Consider the following 5,584-nt stretch of genomic DNA (forward strand, 5'->3'; position numbering starts at 1 on the left):
TTTGAGACCTGATTTGTGGCCTCGGATGTGATCAATTCTGGAGAATGTTCCATGGGCACTAGAGAAGAATGTGTATTCTGTTGCTTTGGGATGAAATGTTCTGAATATGACTGTGAAGTGGTTTTGATCCAGTGTTTCATTTAAAGTCTTTATTTCCTTGTTGATCTTTTGCTTAGATAATCTGTCCATTTCAGTGAGGGGGGTGTTAAAGTCCCCCACTATTCTTGTATTGTTGTCGATGTGTTTCTTTGCTTTTGTTATTAATTGGCTTATATAATTGGCTGCTCCCATGTTAGGGGCATAGATATTTACATTTGTTAGATCTTCTTGTTGGATAGACCCTTTAAGTAGGATATAGTGTCCTTCCTCATCTCTTATTACAGTCTTTGTTTTAAAATCTAATTTGTCTGATATAAGGGTTGCCACCCCAGCTTTCTTTTGGTGTCCATTAGCATGGTAAATGGGTTTCCACCCCGTCACGTTCAATCTGAGGGTGTCTTTGGGTCTAAAATGAGTATCATGGGCGCCTGGGTGGCTCAGATGGTTAAGCGTCTGCCTTCGGCTCAGGTCATGATCCCAGTGTCCTGGGATCAAGTCCCACATCGGGGTCCCTGCTCCTTGGGAGCCTGCTTCTCCCTCTGCCTCTCTCTCTCTCTCTCTCTCTGTCTCTCATGAATAAATAAATAAAAATCTTTTAAAAAAGTCTATAAAATGTGTCTTTTGCAGACAGCATATCCATGGGTTTTGTTTTTTAATCCAATCTGATAGCCTGTGTCTTTTGATTGAGGCATTTAGCCCACTTACATTCAGGGTAATTATTGAAAGATATGAATTTAGTGCCATTGTATTGCCTGTAAGGTGACTGTTACTGTATATTGTCTGTGTTCCTTTCTGATCTATGCTGCTTTTAGGCTCTCTCTTTGCTTAGAGGACCCCTTTCAGTATTTCTTGGAGGGCTGGTTTCGTGTTTGCAAATTCCTTTAGTTTTTGTTTGTTCTGGAAGCTTTTTATCTCTCCTTCTATATTCGATGACAGCCTAGCTGGATATAGTATTCTTGGCTGCATATTTTTCTCGTTTAGTTGTCTGAAGATATCATACCTGTCCTTTCTGGCCTGCCAGGTCTCTGTGGATAGGTCTGTTGCCAATCTAATGTTTCTAACATTGTAGGTTACATATCTCTTCTCCCGAGCTGCTTTCAGGATTTTCTCTTTGTCTCTGAGACTCGTAAGTTTTACTATTAGATGTCAGGGTGTTGACCTATTTTTATTGATTTTGAGAGGGGTTCTCTCTGTCTCCTGGATTCTGATGCCTGTTTCCTTCCTTACATTAGGGAAGTTCTCTGCTATTATTTGCTCCAATATACCTTCTGCCCCTCTCTCTCTTTCTTCTTCTTCTGGGATCCCAATTATTCTAATGTTTCATCTTATCATATCACTTATCTCTCGAATTCTGCCCTCGTGATCCTGTAGTTGTTTCTCTCTCTTTTTCTCAGCCTCTTTATTTTCCATCATTTGGTCTTCTATATCGCTGATTCTCTCTTCTGCCTCATTTATCCTAGCATTTAGTGCCCCCATTTTTATTGCACCTCATTAATAGCCTTTTTGATTTTTGACTTGGTTAGATTTTGGTTCTTTTATTTCTCCAGAAAGGGTTTCTCTAATAACTTCCACGCTTTTTTCAAGCCCAGCTAGTGTCTTTAAAGTCATGATTCTGAACTCTAGGTCCGACATCGTACTAATGTCCGTATTGAGTAGGTCCCTGGCAGACGGTACTACCTCTTGTTCTTTTTGCTGAGGTGATTTTTTTCGTCTTGTCATTTTGTCCAGGGGAGAATAGATGAATGAGAGAACAAAATGCTAACAGGTTAACAATGTCCCCAGCAAATATACTGTATACAAATCAGAAAAGACCTGAAACCAGGGGAAAAGAAAGGGAAAAAAAGAAAAAAATGAAAGAGGGAAAAAAAAAGAAAAAAGATAAAAGATAAAAACAAACAAAAACAGAACAAACAAAAATAACAGAATATGATCAAATATGATCAGGCTAGTGCATAGATCAGTGCCACACACTAGATTTTGGGCGTATTTTGGTCTGTTAGAAAAAAGTACCTCCTAAAATTTTAAAGGAAGAAAGACTTATATATGTACAAAATAAGGGTTGATACAATGAAGGGATGGAATATGACTGTAGAGATGAAAATTATAAAAGATTTTATAAAAGGAATTGATAAGATAAGAAGTTGTTTTAAAAAAAGATTTAAAAAAAAACAGAAAGAAAGGGAGAGAATGTGATCAGGCCGGAGACTAGGAGAATGCCATACACTAGTGATTTAGAGTATATTTTGATCTATTAGAAGAAACTGTATCTCAAAATTTTAAAGAGAGAACAACTTATATATATATATATATATATATATATATAAATGCCAAAAATAAGAATAACTACTATGAGGGGATAAAATATGACTCTAAAAGTGAAAAATAAAAAATGTTTTTTTAAAAAAGGGATTGATAAGATGTTGGTTGAAAAAGGGAAAAGAAAAATTCAAAAAAAAAAACAGTTAAAAAATTAACTTTGAAAAACTAATGAATCATGGTAAAAAAGCCATGAATTCTAGGGGAAAAAGTATTCCCCTAGCGCTGGAGTTCTCCCGTTCTCCTTGATCGGTAAACTTGGTCTTGGCTTGCTGGCTGTTCGTGCTGATCTTCTGGGGGAGGGGCCTGTTGCCGTGGTTCCCAAATATCTTTGCCGGAGGCGGAATTGCCCCGCCCTTGTCGGTCCGGGCTAAGGAAGCTGCTCCGGTTTGTTCTCAGGAGCTTTTGTTCCCTGCAAGCTCTCGGTACAGCTTTGGAGGACCAGGGTGAAAGTGGCGACCTCTCAATCTCCGCCTGGAGGAGCTGAGAACTCGGGGCCCCGCTCCTCAGTGCGCCCCCAGAGAAAAGCAGTCACTCCCTTGTCCCCGGTCTCCGGCCGCACTCCGTGCTCACCCGGCCTGTGACCGAGCGTTTCTATCTCTGGCACCTGACCCCGTGTGGAGTCTCCAAACCCAGCAGATCCCTGCGGTGCGCTCCTGCACCGCTCCTCCCAGGGGAGGAAGGGGAGTCTCCCCGGCTCTGCCGCCTGTTGGGTCCCTGCTGGAGGAGCAGTAGCCCGACTGGGCCGCGGATCACAGTTTATGGCCACCCCGAGCTGAGAGCCCGCACCTCGGCTCCGTCTCTGCAGCCGGCTTCCCCGCTCTAATACCTGGGAGCTCTGCCGCACTCAGGCACCCCCGGTCTTTCTGTGACCCGGAGGGTCCTGAGACCACACTGTCCCGCGAGGGTTCCACACCCCGCTTAACCAGTGGAGTGATGTCCCTCAGCAGAGCTGACTTCTAAAAGTTCCAATTTTGTGCTCCGCGGCTCTAGCACTTGCCAGAAGCGGCCGACGGAGGCTCCCTCCCCCGCCGTCTATCCTCCCGAATATTGCCTCAGATTCACTTCTCCGCACGTCCTACCTTCCAGTAAGTGGTCGCTTCTCTGTTCAGAGTTGTTGCTACTCTCTTCTTTGATCTCCTGTTGAGTTCATAGGTGTTCAGAATGGTTTGATCCCTATTCAGTTGAATTCCTGAGACCAGACGAAATGCAGGTCTCCTACTCCTCCGCCATCTTTCTCCGCCTCCCTAAAAAGTCATATTGATAACAATACATTAATGGTAGGAGACCTCAATCCTCCACTCTCAGCAATAGACAGATCATCTAAGCAGAAAATCAACAAAGAAACAAGACCTTTGAATGACACACTGGACCAGATGGACCTCATAGATATATACAGAACATTCCAGCCTAAAATAACAGAATACTCATTCTTCTCTAGCACCCGTGAAACTTTCTCCAGAATAGACCACATACTGGGTCACAAATCAGGTCTCAACTGATACCAAAAGATTGAGATTATTCCCTGCCTATTCTCAGACCACAATGCTTTAAAACTGGAACTCAATCACAAGAAAAAATTTGGCAGAAATTCAAACACTTGGAAGCTAAAGACCACTCTTCTCAAGAATGGGTTAACCAGGAAATCAAAGAAGAACTTAAACAATTCGTGGAAACCAATGAGAACGAAAACACATTGGTCCAAAACCTATGGGATACTCCAAAGGCGGTCCTAAGGGGGAAATACATAGCCATCCAAGCCTCACTCAAAAAATAGAAAAATCCCGAATTCACCAACTAACTCTACACCTTAAAGAACTAGAGAAAAAGCAACAAAGGATGCCTAAGCCACTTATTAGAAGAGAAACAGTAAGATTAGAGCAGAGATCAATGAACTGGAAACCACAAACACAGTAGATCAGATCAACAAAACTAGAAGCTGGTTATTTGAAAGAATTAATAAGATTGATAATCCACTGGCCAGATGTATCCAAAAGAAAAGAGAAAGGACCCAAATTAATAAAATTATGAATTAAAGGGGAGAGATCACAACTAACACCAGGGAAATAGAAACAATTATTAGAAGTTATTATCAACAAGTATATGCTAATAAATTAAGCAACCTGGAAGAAATGGGTGCCTTCCTGGAAACCTATAAACTGCCAAGACTGAAACAGGAAGAAATCGACAACCTGAATAGGCCAATAACCAGTAACTAGGTTGAAGCAGTGATCAAAAACCTCCCAAAAAACAAGAGTTCAGGGCCTGATGGATTCCCTGGGGAATTCTACCAAACATTCAAATAAGAAATAATACCTATTTTCCCGAAGCTGTTTCAAAAAATAAAAACAGAGGGAAGGCTTCCAGACTCATTCTATGAGGCCAGCATTACCTTGATCCCCAAACCAGGCAAAGACCCCATCAAAAGGGAGAATTTCAGACCAATATCCCTGATGAATATGGATTCCAAAATTCTCAACAAAATCCTAGCTAATAGGATCCAACAATACATTAAAAGGATCATCCACCATGACCAGTGGGTTTATCCCCAGGATTCAAGTTTGGTTCAACATTCACAAATCAAACAATGTAATAGAACACATTAATAAAAGCAGAGAGAAGAACCATATGGTCCTCTCAATTGATACAGAAAAAGCATTTGACAAAATATAACATCCTTTCCTAGTTTTAATTAGGAATATAGGGATAAAGGGAACATTCCTCAAGTTCATAAAATCCATCTATGAAAAACCCACAGTGAATATCATCCTCAATGGGGAAAAGCTGAGAGCCTTTCCTTTAAGATCAGGAACACGTCGAGGATGCCCACTCTCTCCACTATTGTTCAACAGAGTACTAAAAGTCTTGGCAACAGCAATCAGACAACAAAAAGAAGTAAAAGGTATTCAGATTGGCAAAGAAGAAGTCAAATTCTCTCTCTTTGCAGATGACATGATACTTTATGTGGAAAATCCAAAAGACTCCACCCCAAATTACTAGAACTCATACAGCAATTCAGTAATGTGGCAAGATACAAAATCAATGCACAGAAATCAGTTGCTTTCTTATACACTAACAATACAACTGTAGAAAGAGAAATTAGAGAAATGACTCCATTTATAATAGCACCAAAAACCATTAGATATCTCAGAATAAACCTAACCAAAGA

This window comes from Callorhinus ursinus, unplaced genomic scaffold (genome assembly GCF_003265705.2).
Source record: "Callorhinus ursinus isolate GAN/ISIS: 27379988/994484 unplaced genomic scaffold, GSC_fseal_2.0 scaffold19, whole genome shotgun sequence".
NCBI lineage: Eukaryota > Metazoa > Chordata > Mammalia > Carnivora > Otariidae > Callorhinus > Callorhinus ursinus.